Raw genomic sequence first — 15,023 nt, 5'->3', positions numbered from 1 at the left:
AAGATACATGCACCTCTAATGTTTATAGCAGCACTATTCACAACAGCTAAGACATGGAAGCAATCCAAGTGTCCATAGAGGACTGGATAAAGAAAAGGTGGTTCATATATGCAATGGAATATTACTCAGCAATAAAAAGAATGAAATAATGCCATTTGCAGCAACACAGATGGACCTGGAGATGATCATGCTAAGTGAACTAAGACAGAGAAGGATAAATGTCATATGATGTCACTTATATGTGGAATCCAAGAAAGAAAAGGGTACCAATGAGGTCATTTGCAACACAGAAACAGACTCACATACAGCACAAACTTATTTACCAAAGGGGAGGGGGAGGAGAAGGATTAACTAAACTTGTCGGTAAAATAGATTACCAACAAAGACCTACTGTACAGCACAGGGAACTCTACTCAATATTTCATAATAACCTATAATGGAAAAGAATGTGAAAAAGAATAAGTCATATGCGTATGTATAACTGAATCACATTGCTGTACACCTTAAACTAACACAACACTGTCAATCAAATACGCTTCAATTGAAAAATAAGTCTCTCCTTAAACTCCCAGGCTGTGGACAAGCAGTGACAGATACTGGGCTGGCCAAAATGTTCATTCTTTTTTTGAGTGAGATTTTTGGCCAAGCCATTTCTTGCCCTGAGGTGGGGAGTCCAAATAAACCAGCCTTGTCCATGGATTCAGTATCGGAGGGGATGGATAATGGTTTCAGATATTTAACTTTCTGGTGCCACTGGAGGATTTTTTTTTTTCCTTCTCCTTTCTGACTTAGAGTCTTCAAGGGCTGGTGGTGGTGGTAGGTGTAGGCGTGAGGAGTGTGTGTGTGAAGCAAAACTCTTGAAGTTCTATGTGCTCATTAAACTGAAAGATGAACCGAGATTCAAGACAAGCAGCTGCAAAGAAGAGACCAGGAGTAGACAGAGGCTTCCAGTTGGCAAGTAAAGATTTCCCCATAAACACAGCTGATCTTTCCTGGGTGCTTGCTCTCAAGGGGAGGCGGTCTTTTACAAGCTTTAACCCACCTGGCATCTCTGTGTTGAAAGTCCTGTCATTTCCCCACCTAACAGATGGAATGCTGGAGGCACCCAGGCCAACTAGGTCTAGAGTCACAGGAGGAAAACCAAAGGGGGGTCACGGGGTCAATCAAGAATAGATCCTGAGGGAACTCCCTGGTGGTCCAGTGGTTGAGACTCTGCCTTCCAATGCAGGGTGCAATCTCTGGTGGGTTAACTAAGGCCCCACATGTTACTTGCCACTAAGCCCACAAACTACAACTAGAGCAGCCTGTGTGCCAGGAGGAAGAGCCCGAGTGCCACGATGGAGAGCCAGCACAGCCGAAAAAGAAAGAATAGATAATGATGCTTCCAAGCCAAAGGGAATCTGTGGCTGAGACCATTCACGTCCATGGGCATGTGCTCCCTTGATTGGAGAGTGGAGGCGCCGGGTGACTCAGCCCCCGCCCGATTGCTTGAGGAGGCCGTCCTGCTAGCTGGAGTGCTGGGGTTGGAGTGCGGATGGACGTGGGACTGACCCTCAGAACAGACCCTAACAGCCCCTTCTGCCTGAGGTGGGCTCGTCTGACTTCCCCGGAGAACGTGATTCTCTTTGCAATCAAACCAACTTGAATCAACTTAGCTAGTGTTAATTGTTTCCCTCTGAACTGTCAAATGCTCTTCTAAAATTAGACTAACTGGTGAAACCCTTTCACAGGCTTTTTTTTTCCCTTTAACAAAATCTAGATCCAGCTTCAGGCAAAGATGCTGCTGGATGAGGTAGTCCTTTTTAATCACAGTGAAATATCCCCCGAGGATTTTGATGTCTCTCGCACCGTGTGGAGACTTGCTTGGGGGATGTGTGCCCTGGGTGAGGGGGTTTCCTGTGAGACCGGCCGTCCCCCTGCTCACCCTCTCAGCCTCTCCCTTTCAGAAGGGGTGCTGGACCCTGGTTTCACCTTCCGTTTGAGAATAGCTCCTGGATACCTTCCCACGTCTAAATATTGAAAAGTAGTTTGGAATGAAATGAGAACTTTGGAGATGTCATCGTGATTGTGTGGAGCCTTGGATGTGAATGGAGGAGGCAGGCGAGTCATCACGTAGAAGGTGACTTAGAGGGAAAGAGCTGAGAGGGCTGGGGAGCAGCCCCGCTCCTTTGACAGAAAGGAGCTTATTTACAAAAAACCTTTCTTGACTTGACTGCATTGCCTTCTAATTGCTTCTTGAACTTTCTGTGCTGCTGAAAACCAATCTCCTGGGAAGAGGTGCCCACACTCTCGGCCTCTCCTGTGCTGCGTGGTCTCTCCTGAGCCGCTGCCAGCAGACATCCAGGCGCATGGGACAGAGCTGGCATCACCATCAGCAGCAATGTCATGTGGCGTCTTCTGTGTCTCTGGCATCCTGCCGGGATGTTGAGCACCTTTGCTCTGGTGGCTCCTTCCCTCTGGGGCTGTGTTTCCTGCTTTTCTGTTTCCCTCCCTGTGTTCCTCTCAGCCTCCTTTACTGACCCCTGCTCCTTTTTCCTCTCTTCTGAATACTGGAGCATCCACAGGCTCCGTCCGTGGACCCTTCCTTCTTTCCCACACTTTTTTTCTCCAGGTCAACCGCATACAGTTCTGTGGTTTAAAAGACCTCTACATATGCTCCGAACATCCAAGGATAGCTTCCCAGCCTGAGAATCTTTCTGAATCTCTAAACTCCTAAATCAAACTGCCCGTTCCGCATCTATACTTGATTTCTAGTGGGAATCTTGATTATTACATATCCAAATCCAAACTCTTTATTTTCCTTCCCAAATCTCCCCGCCCTCTCCCAGCAGTGGTACATACATTAGTAAATGCATCTGCATTCACCAGTTAATTACACAATTCCCCACACTTGGAATGGATTTCCTTCTTTTTTCTCAAGACTCACATACACCCCATCATCACATCTGATGGACTCAAAATACATCCTCTCCATCTCCCCACCACGATGTAGTCCAAACCCCAGTTCTTTCCTTCAATAACCTCCTTGGTCATATTCTTACTCCCCTACTAGTCTATTCTCTGCACAGCTGTCAGATGGATCCTTCTGTAATGTAACCAGATCATGTAATGATCTTCTGACAACTCTGTGATCACCTAGCTTATGGTGTTGCTTAATTTTATCCTCTCATCAACTTGACTAGGCCACGAGATGCCCAGACATTTGGGCAAGCTGTACTTCACAAAACGTTGCTTCTGATCAAAGAACTTGCTATACAGCAAATGCAGCCCAGCACTGGGTCTGTGCTCATGCTTGCCATACTCCCTGTGGTCTTGAAGCAGCTGGCTTGGTGTAATGGTGGAGTGGCCTTTTGAAGCCTCAGGGACAGTGCCAGATGTGCAGCAGCACCTGCATAGCTGGGGCAATGCTCTAAAATATGCTCTGAATCAGTGTCCATGATATGGTGGTGTTTCTCCCATGGGAAGGATTCATGGGTCTAGGCATCAAAGGGTGAAAAGGAGAGCAGCACAGTCCACTCTTTTTATCCCTGGTGACTCACTAGCAAATTTTTGCTTCTTGTTCCCATGACCTTATATTCTTCTGGCCTTGAGGTCTTAATTCCAAAGGGAAGAATGCTTCCACCAGGAGATTCAACAATGATTCCATTGAACTGGATGTTAGAACTACAGCCCAGCCAGTTTGGGCTCCTCATGTCTCTGAATCAATGGGCAAAAGAGAGTTACTGTGCTAGCTGGGGTGATTAATCACCAGGGGGAAACTGGACAACTACCCCATGATAGAGTATGCAAGGCAGGCTATGTCGAATACAGGAGCTCCCTTAAGGCATCTCTTAGAATTAATCACCATGTTCTGTGATTAAGGCCAGTGGAAAACTACAACTGTGCAATCCAGGTGGGACTATTAATTGCCCAAGACTCTCCAGAAATGAAGGTTCAGGTCACCCCCACCAGATAAGGAACCAGCTGATGTGTCTGCTGAACCAAAGGGGACACAGAATGGTTTGTGGAAGAAGGTAGTTATAAATACCAGCTACAGCCATGTGGCCAGTTACAAAAGTGAGGACTGTAATCATCATGAGGATTTCCTTCTTATTTTATTATAAAGTAAGTGTGTGTGCATATAATCTCAAATATCTTTTTTTTCTTCTGGCTCTCTTATTCTCTTATCATGTAACATAGGAAGTATTGACTTTACATCATGGTATTTAAGTTACAGGAGCTCAAGGAGAAGAGAAAACATCACCCAATGACTTTACCTCCTCTTCTCTATTTTTGTTTTTACACAGGACACTTTTATCATGTGGGGAAGAAACAAGGTCTTGTTAGTGCCTTTATTTTGAGATTAAGTATGGTTTAAGGAGGTAAGTATGGGTGCCACATGACAAGGGTTGGACTTGTGAAAAGTTCATTTTATGGATTAACCATAAATTTGCCACAGGGTACCCAAACTTATAGTCAGGCATTCTGGGTGCACCTGTGAGGGTGTTTCTGCAGGAGATTAACATTTGAATCAGTAGACTGATCAAAGCAGATTGCTTTCCCTGATTTGGTGGGCCACATCTAATTAGATGAAGGTCTGAAGAGAACACAGCTGAACTTCCAAGTAGGAAGAAATTCCTCCTGCCTGACTGACTCCAAGCTAGGATGTGGGGTTTAAACCTTCCTTCGGACTGGATCTGAAACACCAGCTCTTCCTGGATCTCAAGCTTTCAGGTCTTCAGACTGGAGCCATACTACCAGCTCTGTGGTCCTCAGATTTGTATGGACGCAGTAGCAGCAGCTCTCCTGGGGCTACAGCTCAACTGCAGATTTGAGGACTTGTTGGTAGCATAATCACATGAGCCTTTTCCTTATATTCTCTCTCTATGTATATGTAGATACATGAATTTGTGTATATAATCTCCTACTGCTTCTGTTTCTCTGGAGAACCATGACTAGAACACTTGTTGTTTAGTCACTAAGTCATGTCTGAGTCTCTCTATGTTCCCAAGGACTGTAGTCTGCCAGTCCCCTCTGTCCATGGGATTTTCCAGGCAGGAATACTGGAGTGGCTTGCCATTTCCTTCTCCAAGTACACTTGGTATGAAATGAAACTCCACCCTGTGGGCTGTGTGGCTCTCACGACGGCATCTGCATATTTCCTCACTCTGCTACTACCACACTGGCCTTCTTATTTCTCTTCACTTCAGGTCTCTGGACATGCTCATCTCTGTGTTTTCTTTTCTTGTGGTATTTATTGAACAGCCCCTTCTGTAGAGGTAGCCCCTAACCACCCCACCCACAATAGGGCCCTGCATGATTCTGTCTCCTCCCGCTGTTTTTTTCTTCTTCTTAGTGCTTATCACTCCCTTACATGATATTTTTAAATAATATTTGCTTCTTTGTTTATTTCCTGTTAGCATATACTTCCCACCGAGGAAAAACTTAGCCTCTTTTTCTTGACCAGATCGCTTTCAGAGGAGCTCTGAGATTTTCCCCTACAACTTATTTCTTAGTAACGGATGCTGTCCATGAAAGTTTCAGAAGGAATTAATCACTTTTCCTTATTTCAAACAACTTTTACAGTAAAGCTAATTCAAGCATTTTAAAGACAACCCTTGCCTCCTAGCAACACATTTAAAAAAAGCTAATTAAACATTGTTAGATGTTTCATAATTTCCTAGTTACCTAGTTTCATAATTGCCACCCCCACCCTATCTCCCTTTTAATTTACTAAACAGACTATAGTCAGTTTTGAACAACTTCTCTAATATGCAATTTATTTGATTCCCTGAAAGCAAATTCCTTATAATTACCAGGCCAACTGCCAAAGAAGTATGTAAGACAAGGTTGTGTGGCTGGAACATAACTGTGCTCAAAGAAGACTTCTTAGTGTTTTCCTTCTGAATATTTCTTCATTTATTTTCACTTTGAGCCTTGGATTATCCACTTCGTATCATGGAAAAGCCAGGGCTTGCTGTTAGTGTCTATGCCCTATCTGCCCTTCAAATGCCATGTGACCTTGGGTGGGTACTAAACATCTCTGAAAGCCAATGTCCTCAGCTCTAAAAATGAAACAGTATCGATACTCTCTACCTCACAAGGATGTTAGGATGATTGCTTGACATCATGTGTAGGGAAGGTTGAGAAGAAAGTTTCTTACTAATGTGTCTGGGACACAGTGGTGCTCAGGGTATTTTCTGAATGATGAATGACTGGAGTCATATTGGTTTTGTTCCCCTTGAAGACATGGAGGTGATGGCTGTGCTGATTTAAGGCAGGATGAACCAGAGACAGATACTGTGATATTTTATTGAAGGGCTTTTATCCTGTCTGTCTTCCACTGCTGTGCAATCCTCTAGTGAGATTTTAAATTTCCCAGAGCTAAATCTGAGGTGAGGGAAAATACTGATTTTGCAGAAGACCTGTAAATTATCTAGGTAACAAAGAAAGAACAAAGTGAGATTTTGTATATATTATGTGTGTGATATTATATATGTGTATAGATACACACATATACATATACACTTGGTTGCATATTACTCAATTTTTTATGTTTTCATTGATTTAAAATATGAATTCATTAACTCTATCTATCATCACTAAGCTGTAGATGGTTTAATGGAGACAGTAATTGAAAAACAAAGTAGAAAAAAGAACAAAAAGTTAAGTTGATCAGAAATGGACAGTTCCTAATGTTTTTGTACTGGAATTTCAATTTCACTTCAAGGGCTAAAGAAATGAACTTTATCATGGTGTTCAACTTGCTGTTTTGTTTGCTTTTTTCTTGGCCATGCTGCTGGCTTGTAGGATTTTAGTTCCCTGACCACGGATTGAAGCCGGGGCCCGGGCAATGCAATGCTGAGTCCTAACCATTGGACCACCAGGGAATTCCCTCAACTTGCTTCCACTGTCAGTAGAGATCCTGTACTCCCCCTGTTTCTCCTCCACCCTCATTGTTTTACAGCTTTCTCCTTTGACTTGTTGTTCTGTAAGCTTGCTGCTGTCTGTGACTGTGACTGAGAACCTCAGCTACCATTTCATAAACATTCAAATTATTTTGACAAATGTCAGTTTCTTCCCCTTGAACTTGATTAAACACACACACACTTCCCCCAAACCACCTCAAATACATATTTGGTTTAAAGCAGTTGGGACCCCAAATCACTAAGTCATCGTCCTTTGCGACTCACTCTGAAGCAGATGTATAACTGCTTTTAAGTTTTACCTGTGAGACACAGCCCTCTCCAGCATCACTGAAAAGAAAACTAGGAGCTGAAGGTGGATGAGAGATATGAACCACCTGAAAACCTGGGGGGTCTGCACAGCCTCGGCACCAACAACACCCAAAGGCCAGACAGGGCCCATGTGGGGGTGCAAACCAGTGATCAGTTCATTGCAGTGCACAAACTTCTCAGTGTGGTGGCTTCACTTGTGGCGCAGACCTCTAGGGTGTGTGCAGGCTTCAGTAGTTGTGGCTTGTGGGCCCTAGAGCACAGATTCAGTAGGCGTGGCACACAGGCTTAGTTGCTGAGTGGCCTGTGTGATCTTCCTGGATTAAGGATCGTACCTGTGTCTCCTGCATTGGCAGGTGGATTCTTTAGCATTGAGCCATGAGGCAGGCCCTTAGAGATGGATCTTTAACTATGTATCAGCACTGAAGCTTTCTGGGAATATCCATTGGGAAGCTTGGGGGATTTTCTCTGCTTCAAAAGCCTTCAGATTATACAAATGTTCATCTTCTGAGTCATATTTAGAGTGTGCATGCTCTGAAAAATATTAACTGAATGGAAAACCTTCACTGCAGAATTATGAAGGACTCCTACCAAATGCTGCCAGGCCCTCACTGTCCTGCTGTTCTCCTTGGGAGGCAAGTTTACAAACAAGGGAGTCATCTGGTCCCTATGATCATGACAGATCTGAGTACTGAGCAAACAGAGTTGTGTTGATAAACCACAAAGGAAAAGAACTTGGGTTTTCTGCTGCTTGATTAGAAATATCTGGTCTTGCTTTGAAGTGATGGTAGAAGCTCTGAATATTCAAGAGCTGATGTCTTAAGGTAGGTTTATTCATCAAATCCCAGAGAAGGCAATGGCACCCCACTCCAGTACTCTTGCCTGGAAAATCCCATGGACGGAGAAGCCTGGTAGGCTGCAGTCCATGGGGTCACTGAGGGTCGGACATAACTGAGCGACTTCACTTTCACTTTTCACTTTCATGCATTGCAGAAGGAAATGGCAACCCACTCCAGTGTTCTTGCCTGGAGAATCCCGGGGACGGGGGAGCCTGGTGGGCTGCCGTCTATGGGGTCTCACAGAGTCAGACATGACTGAAGTGACTTAGCAGCAGCAGCAGCATTCATCAAATCCACAGATACTCACTGGGTATCTGTCTAGTGCCAAGGTACTAGGCTCAGGGGACAAGCTAAGTTTCCTGCTCTCATACAGCTTACAGAATATATTACTTCAAACCAGAGATACCAAGGTGATAGATGTTCTTGCTTTCTTACTGTTACTACCCTTTCAAGCATAGTACACATTTAGAGATCATGACGATGGACTGTAGCTTAGTTATGTTTTTCAATCTTGACATCTAGTTGGTTATTCAACTTGGATTTAAAATGTTTATTTAGCAGCTGCTAACCACTTCTTGAAATTTTTCATGGAATGAAAGTCTATGGTTGTTGATGATTTTCAAAAAGCATAACTTTAGTGAATCATTGTTTTAGGGAGTATAGCTATTAATATAATTTATAAAAAAGTGTAACTTTGTGGAACAAAGTTATTTTTCTTAAGTATCAGGCAGTTACCTCCCCATAAGTTAATCACCATGGTGCTGGTGTGTTGAACTGTCATTTACATGATATTTCACTATTATTTAACAGAGTATGCAAATTCTTCCTCTGAGCTCCTATGACACATTTTTTCTACTATGAAGTATCTATTTTTTTAAAATTACTTTGAGATTTTTGACTATGGTCAAGGACAGTAGTTTAATGACAGACCTAAATTATAAAATTCAATTCTAGTATTTAAAACTAATTTGCTGATTAGCTGTTACTAAGTAGAGATGTTAGCCTTGATCCATTTTAATAGATATGACTATTTGTATAGATTGCAGAATAATTTATGTACGAATAGATATGACAAATATTTTTTATTAATTGTAGAATGCTTTACCTACAAAGATGTTGACTTGGAATTTCCCAGGTGTCAGAGTGGTAAAAAATCTGCTGCTAAGGCAGAAGACACAAGACATGAGTTCCACCCCTGGGTCATAAAGATCCCCGGGAGGAGAAAATGGCAACCCACTCCAGTATTCTTGCTTGTAAAATTCCATGGACAGAGGAGCCTGGTAGGCTACAATCCATGGAGTTGCAAAGAGTCAGACACGACTCGGCACACACATACATTAACTATCATTAGGTAAACTGAAGCTTATAATGTTTAATATTGTTGCAAAAAATTCACTTAAGATTTAAAATCTTTAAAAAATTATATAGGTGAGAAGGACCTACGGTATAGCACAGGAAACTATACTCAATATCTTATAATAATGTATAACAGAAAATAATCTGAAAAAAGAATATATATACACATACATATATAAATATATAAAACTGAGTCACTTTGCTGTACGCCCAAACCTAACACAACATTGTAAATCAAAGATACTTCAATGAAATTTTTTAAAATAAAATAACTTAAAATGACATAGGGTACAAATTAGTGACCAAAAATAGCATGAGTACATTTGCCCCATCTGTTCCATTTGTCCTACTTTCTAGTCTGCTGATTCTCTGGATTTCTAAGGTGATTTTTTTTCATTCATTCTTTACAACAAAATTTTGTAATTGCTGCACCAACTATATATTCACCTCCCATCCTCTGAGCTACGTTAGTCTTCTTTCATTTACTCAGTCTTCGGAGCTGGGTTTGTGCAGATGGTTGGGAGAAAGTAGTCCAGGTGCTTCACAGAATTCGATGCTAAGGAGATTGTGGGGTCTAATGTCTCCATGGCCAGAAAGACTTTCAAAGGGGTATAATTAGCAATCACTAGTTCAGCAGAAATGAACAACATGGATTCAGAATTTAAAATAGACTTTGTCATTTACTAAGCACTACATTGCAGGGAAAAAAGAAAGAATGACAGAATGACTCAATAGTCAGTAACTGGGCAAATATCCCATCCCAGTTCCTTCACACATCAAAATGAGAGGCTCTCCTAAGGAGATAGAGCCAAAAAAAAAAAAAAAAAGTTTCCAAGGCCTATGTCACCAACAGAGAAAAAGAACTTATACAACTGACTATCAAAAACCCAAACAACCTGATTAACACATGGGCAGAGGACCAGAATAGGCATTTTCCCGAAGAAGACAAACACGCGGCCAACAGGCAAGATGTTCAACATTGCTAATCATCAGGGAAATGCAAGTCAAAACCACAATGAGACATCACCTTACACCTGTCAGAGCGGCCACCGTCGAAAAGACAGCAAATATAAATGCGATCTGGTATCACTCACATGTGGAATCTAAAAAATACAACAAACTGCGAATATAAGAAAAAACAGAGACTCACAATTAAAGAGAATAAGCTAGTGGTTACCAATGGGGAGAGGGAAGGAGGAACAATATAGGGGTACGGGGGTTAAGAAGTACAAACAACTAGGAATAAAATAAAAAGATACAAGGATGTACTGTGCAGCACAGGGAATATCGCCGATATTTTATAACTTTATATGGAGTATAATCTATAAAAATACCAAATCACTATGCTGTACACCTGAAACTCTAGTATTTTGGTCATCTAATGTGAGCAGCTGGATCATTGGAAAAGTCCCTGATGCTGGAAAAGATTGAGGGCAGAAGGAGAACAGAGTGTCAGAGGATGAGACGGCTGGATGGCATCACTCATGCAATAGACATGAACTTGGGCAAATTTCAGGAGATGGTGAGGCCAGAGCGGCCTGGCGTGCTGCAGTCCATGGATCAGACACAACTGGGTGGCTGAACAACAACAACACCTGACACTAATATAGTATTATATAAAATGACCATATGTCAGTTTAGGAATGAGAGACTTTCCTTTAGGTACAGATACAGTCTAAGACCCATTTTAAGAATTGCCTTATCACCAACAGAAGGAAAATGGCCTTGTCATGTCCAGGTAGACTAGAAAAGAAACTTGTGATACTCACACAGCAAGGGAAAGTGGACTATAAGCTTGTTAAGCAGATTTCAAAAAGCCTATTTCGGGAATTATCTGGCAGTCCAGTAGTTAGGACTACATGTTTCCAATGCTGGATTCAATCCCTGGTCCAGAAACTAAAATCCTAAAAGCTGTGGGGCCATATTTAAAAAAAAAAAAAAAAAAGCCTGTTTGTGAAGGGTATTGATAATGCTTATTTGAGGGAGATTGCTGCTTTTAGTCTTTTAATAGTAAGACTGTAATGAAGTGACTTAGCAGCAGCAGCAGCAGTAATGATATATCACCTTGTGTAGATTTCAACTTTCTCTAACTGCTCCATGTAGTGTCTTGTTACGAAGGGCTTCCTTCCTTTATCGTAAGACTTTTGGGGGGAAAAATCATCCAGTGGTGCTTGATATTTGTTAGAACCCTAATATCAGTTACCCATATGTTTCCCATCCTCCAAGCCTCTGTGAATGATCTTTTCCTGTAGTGCTTCAATAGAAAGATTTTGAGGTTTCCTTTAGAAACAAAGGCCACATTTGAGTTTGCTAGAGCACAAACAGCCAGGAAGCATGCCCACTTCAGCCAGCAGAGCAGCATGGCCAGGCTTGGGGACTCGAGGCACTAGCTGGAGGGCATTCCCATCATTGCCTGTTGTATACTAGCCCAGTGAAAAGAGTTCCAGCACCACAGGATGAGAGACAGACCCCAACATCTGGACTCAGTCTTGTTAAAATGCATGACCAGGGAAGTACCAGTCTGTCCTTCATGTGACCAGGACACTGAGAATCCCAGGTCAACCCTATCTGGAGAGCTGAACATTTAGGACTGGGAAAATACTGCCCTTTGCCCTGGTATGGTCAGGGCTGAGTGTTCAGGACGTGTAATTACAGCAAAACATTGACATTTTAGGAATCAGTGAACTAAAATGGATTGGAATGGGTGAATTTAATTCAGATGACCATTGTATCTACTACTGTGGGCAAGAATCCCGTAAAAGAAATGGAGTAGCTCTCATAGTCAGCAAGAATCCAAAATGCAGTACTTGGGTGCATTCTCAAAAAGGATGGAATGATCTCTGTTCATTTCCAAGGCAAACCATTCAATAGCACAGTAATCCAAGTCTATGCCCCAACCTGTAATGCTGAAGCTGAAATTGAATGGTTCTATGAAGACCTACAAGGCCTTTTAGAACTAACACCAAAATAAGATGTCCTTTTCATTATAGGGGACTGGAATGCAAAAGTAGGAAGTCAAGAGATACCTGGAGTAACAGGCAAATTTGGCTATGGAGAACAAATGAAGCAGGGCAAAGGCTAACAGAGTTAGTCTAAGAGAACACACATGTCATACCAAACAACCTCTTCCAACAACACAAGAGAAGACTCTACATATGGACATCACCAAATGGTCAATACTGAAATCAGATTGATTATATTCTTTGCAGCCAAAGATGGAGAAGCTCTATACAGTCAGTGAAAACAAGACTGGGAGTTGACTGCAGCTCAGATCATGAACTCCTTATTGGCAAATTCAGGCTTAAATTGAAGAAAGTAGGGAAAACCACTAGACCATTCAGGTATGACCTAAATCAAATCCCTTATGATTATACAGTGGAAGTGACAAATAGATTCAAGGGATTAGCTCTGATAGACAGAGTGCCTGAAGAACAATGGATGGAGGTTTGTGACATTGTACAGGAGGCAGGGATCAAGACCATCCCCAAGAAAAAGAAATGCGAAAAGGCAAAATGGCTGTCTAAGGAGGCCTTACAAATAGCTGAGAAAAGAAGAGAAGTGAAAGGCAAAGAAGAAAAGGAAAGATATATTCATTCGAATTCAGAGTTCCAAAGAATAGCAAGGAGAGATAAGAAAGCCTTCCAAAGTGAACAATGCAAAAAAATAGAGGGAAAAAAAAGAATGGGAAAGACTAAAGATTTCTTTAAGAAAATTAGAGATACCAAGGGAATGTTTCATGAGAAGAAGGGCACAATTAAGGACAGAAATGGTATGGACTTAACAGAAGCAGAAGATATTAAAAAGAGGTGGTGAGAATACACAGAAGAACTATACAAAAAAAATATTCATGACCCAGATAACCATGATGGTGTGATCACTCACCTAGAGCCAGATATCCTGGAATGTGAAGTCAAGCGGGCCTTAGAAAGCATCAGTACGAACAAAGCTAGTAGAGGTGATGGAATTCCAGTTGAGCTATTTCAAATCCTAAAAGATGATGCTGTTAAAGTGTTGCACTCAATATGCCAGCAAATTTTGAGAACTCAGCAATGGCCAAAAACTAGAAAAGGTCAGCTTTTCATTACAATCCCAAAGAAGGGCAATGCCAAAGAATTTTCAAATTACCACACAATTGCACTCATCTCACATGCTAGCAAAGTAATGCTCAAAATTCTCAAGCCGGGCTTTAACAGTATGTGAACCGAGAACTTCCGGATGTTTAAGCTAGATTTAGAAAAGGTAGGGGAACCAGAGATCAAATTGCCAAAATCCGTTGGATCACAGAAAAAGCAAGAGAGTTCCAGAAAAATATCTACTTCTACTTTGTTGACTATGCCAAAGCCTTTGACTGTATGGATCACAACAAACTGTGGAAAATTCTTCAAGAGATGGGAATACCAGACTATCTGACCTGCTTCCTGAGAAATCTGTATGCAGGTCAAGAAGCACCTGTTAGAATGGGACACGGTCAACAGACTGGTTTCAAATTGGGAAAGGAGTACGTCAAGGCTGTATCATTGTCACCCTGCTTATTCAACTTATATGCAGAGTACATCATGCAAAATGCCAGGCTGCATGAACAAGCTGGAATCCAGATTGTTGGGAGAAATATCAGTAACCTCAGATAAGCAGATGACACCATTATGGCAGAAAGTGAAGAGGAAATAAAGACCCTCTTAATGAAAGTGAAAGAGGAGAGTGAAAAAGCTGCCTTAACATTCAAAAAATGAGGATCATGGCATCTGGTCCCATCGCTCCATGGCAAATAGGTGGAAAAACAATGGGAACAGTGACAGACTTTATTTTCTTGGGCTCCAAAATCACTGCAGTTGGTGATGGCAGCCACGAAATTAAAAGATGCTTGCTTCTAGGAAGAAAAGCTATGACCAACCTAGATAGCATATTAAAAAGCAGAGACATTATTTTGCTGACAAAGGTCCATCTAGTCAAAGCTATGGTTTTTCCAGTAGTCATGTATGGATATAAGAGTTGGACTGTAAAGAAAGCTGAATGCCAAATAATTGATGCTTTTGATCTGTGGTGTTGGAGAAGACACTTGAGAGTCCATTGGACTGCAACGAGATCAAACCTAAAGGAAGTCAATCCTGAATATTTGTTGGAAGGACTGATGCTGAAGCTGAATCTCCAATATTTTGGCCACCTGATGCGAAGAACTGACTCATTGGAAAAGACCCTGATGCTGAGAAAGATTGAAGGCAGGAGGAGAAGGGGACAACAGAGGAGATGAGATGGTTGGATGGCATCACCAACTTGATGGACATGAGTTTGAGTAAGCTCCGGGAGTTGGTGATGGACAGGGAAGACTGGGGGTGCTGCAGTCCATGGGGTCACACAGATTTGGACCTGACTGAGTGACTGAACTGAACTGAACTGAATTACAGCTGAATTGAACTTAACTGAACTAAATTACAGAAAGCAGCAGTTTTGACATTCTGGCTTCTGCGGTTGGAGAGACCCCTGCTCTCTGCTCACATGGTTGAGCAGGAGGGGTCCCAGAGTGTAATTGATGAAAACCGATTTCCACACAAGGCCATGGCTGGAGTCCATGGAATTTTGTATACAGCCAGCTTCCTCTCTGAGAAGTCAGCTGCAG

Source organism: Bos javanicus, chromosome 17, assembly GCF_032452875.1.
Source record: "Bos javanicus breed banteng chromosome 17, ARS-OSU_banteng_1.0, whole genome shotgun sequence".
Lineage (NCBI taxonomy): Eukaryota > Metazoa > Chordata > Mammalia > Artiodactyla > Bovidae > Bos > Bos javanicus.
The sequence above is the reverse complement of the archived record's forward strand: the minus strand, read 5'-3'. Positions refer to the sequence as shown.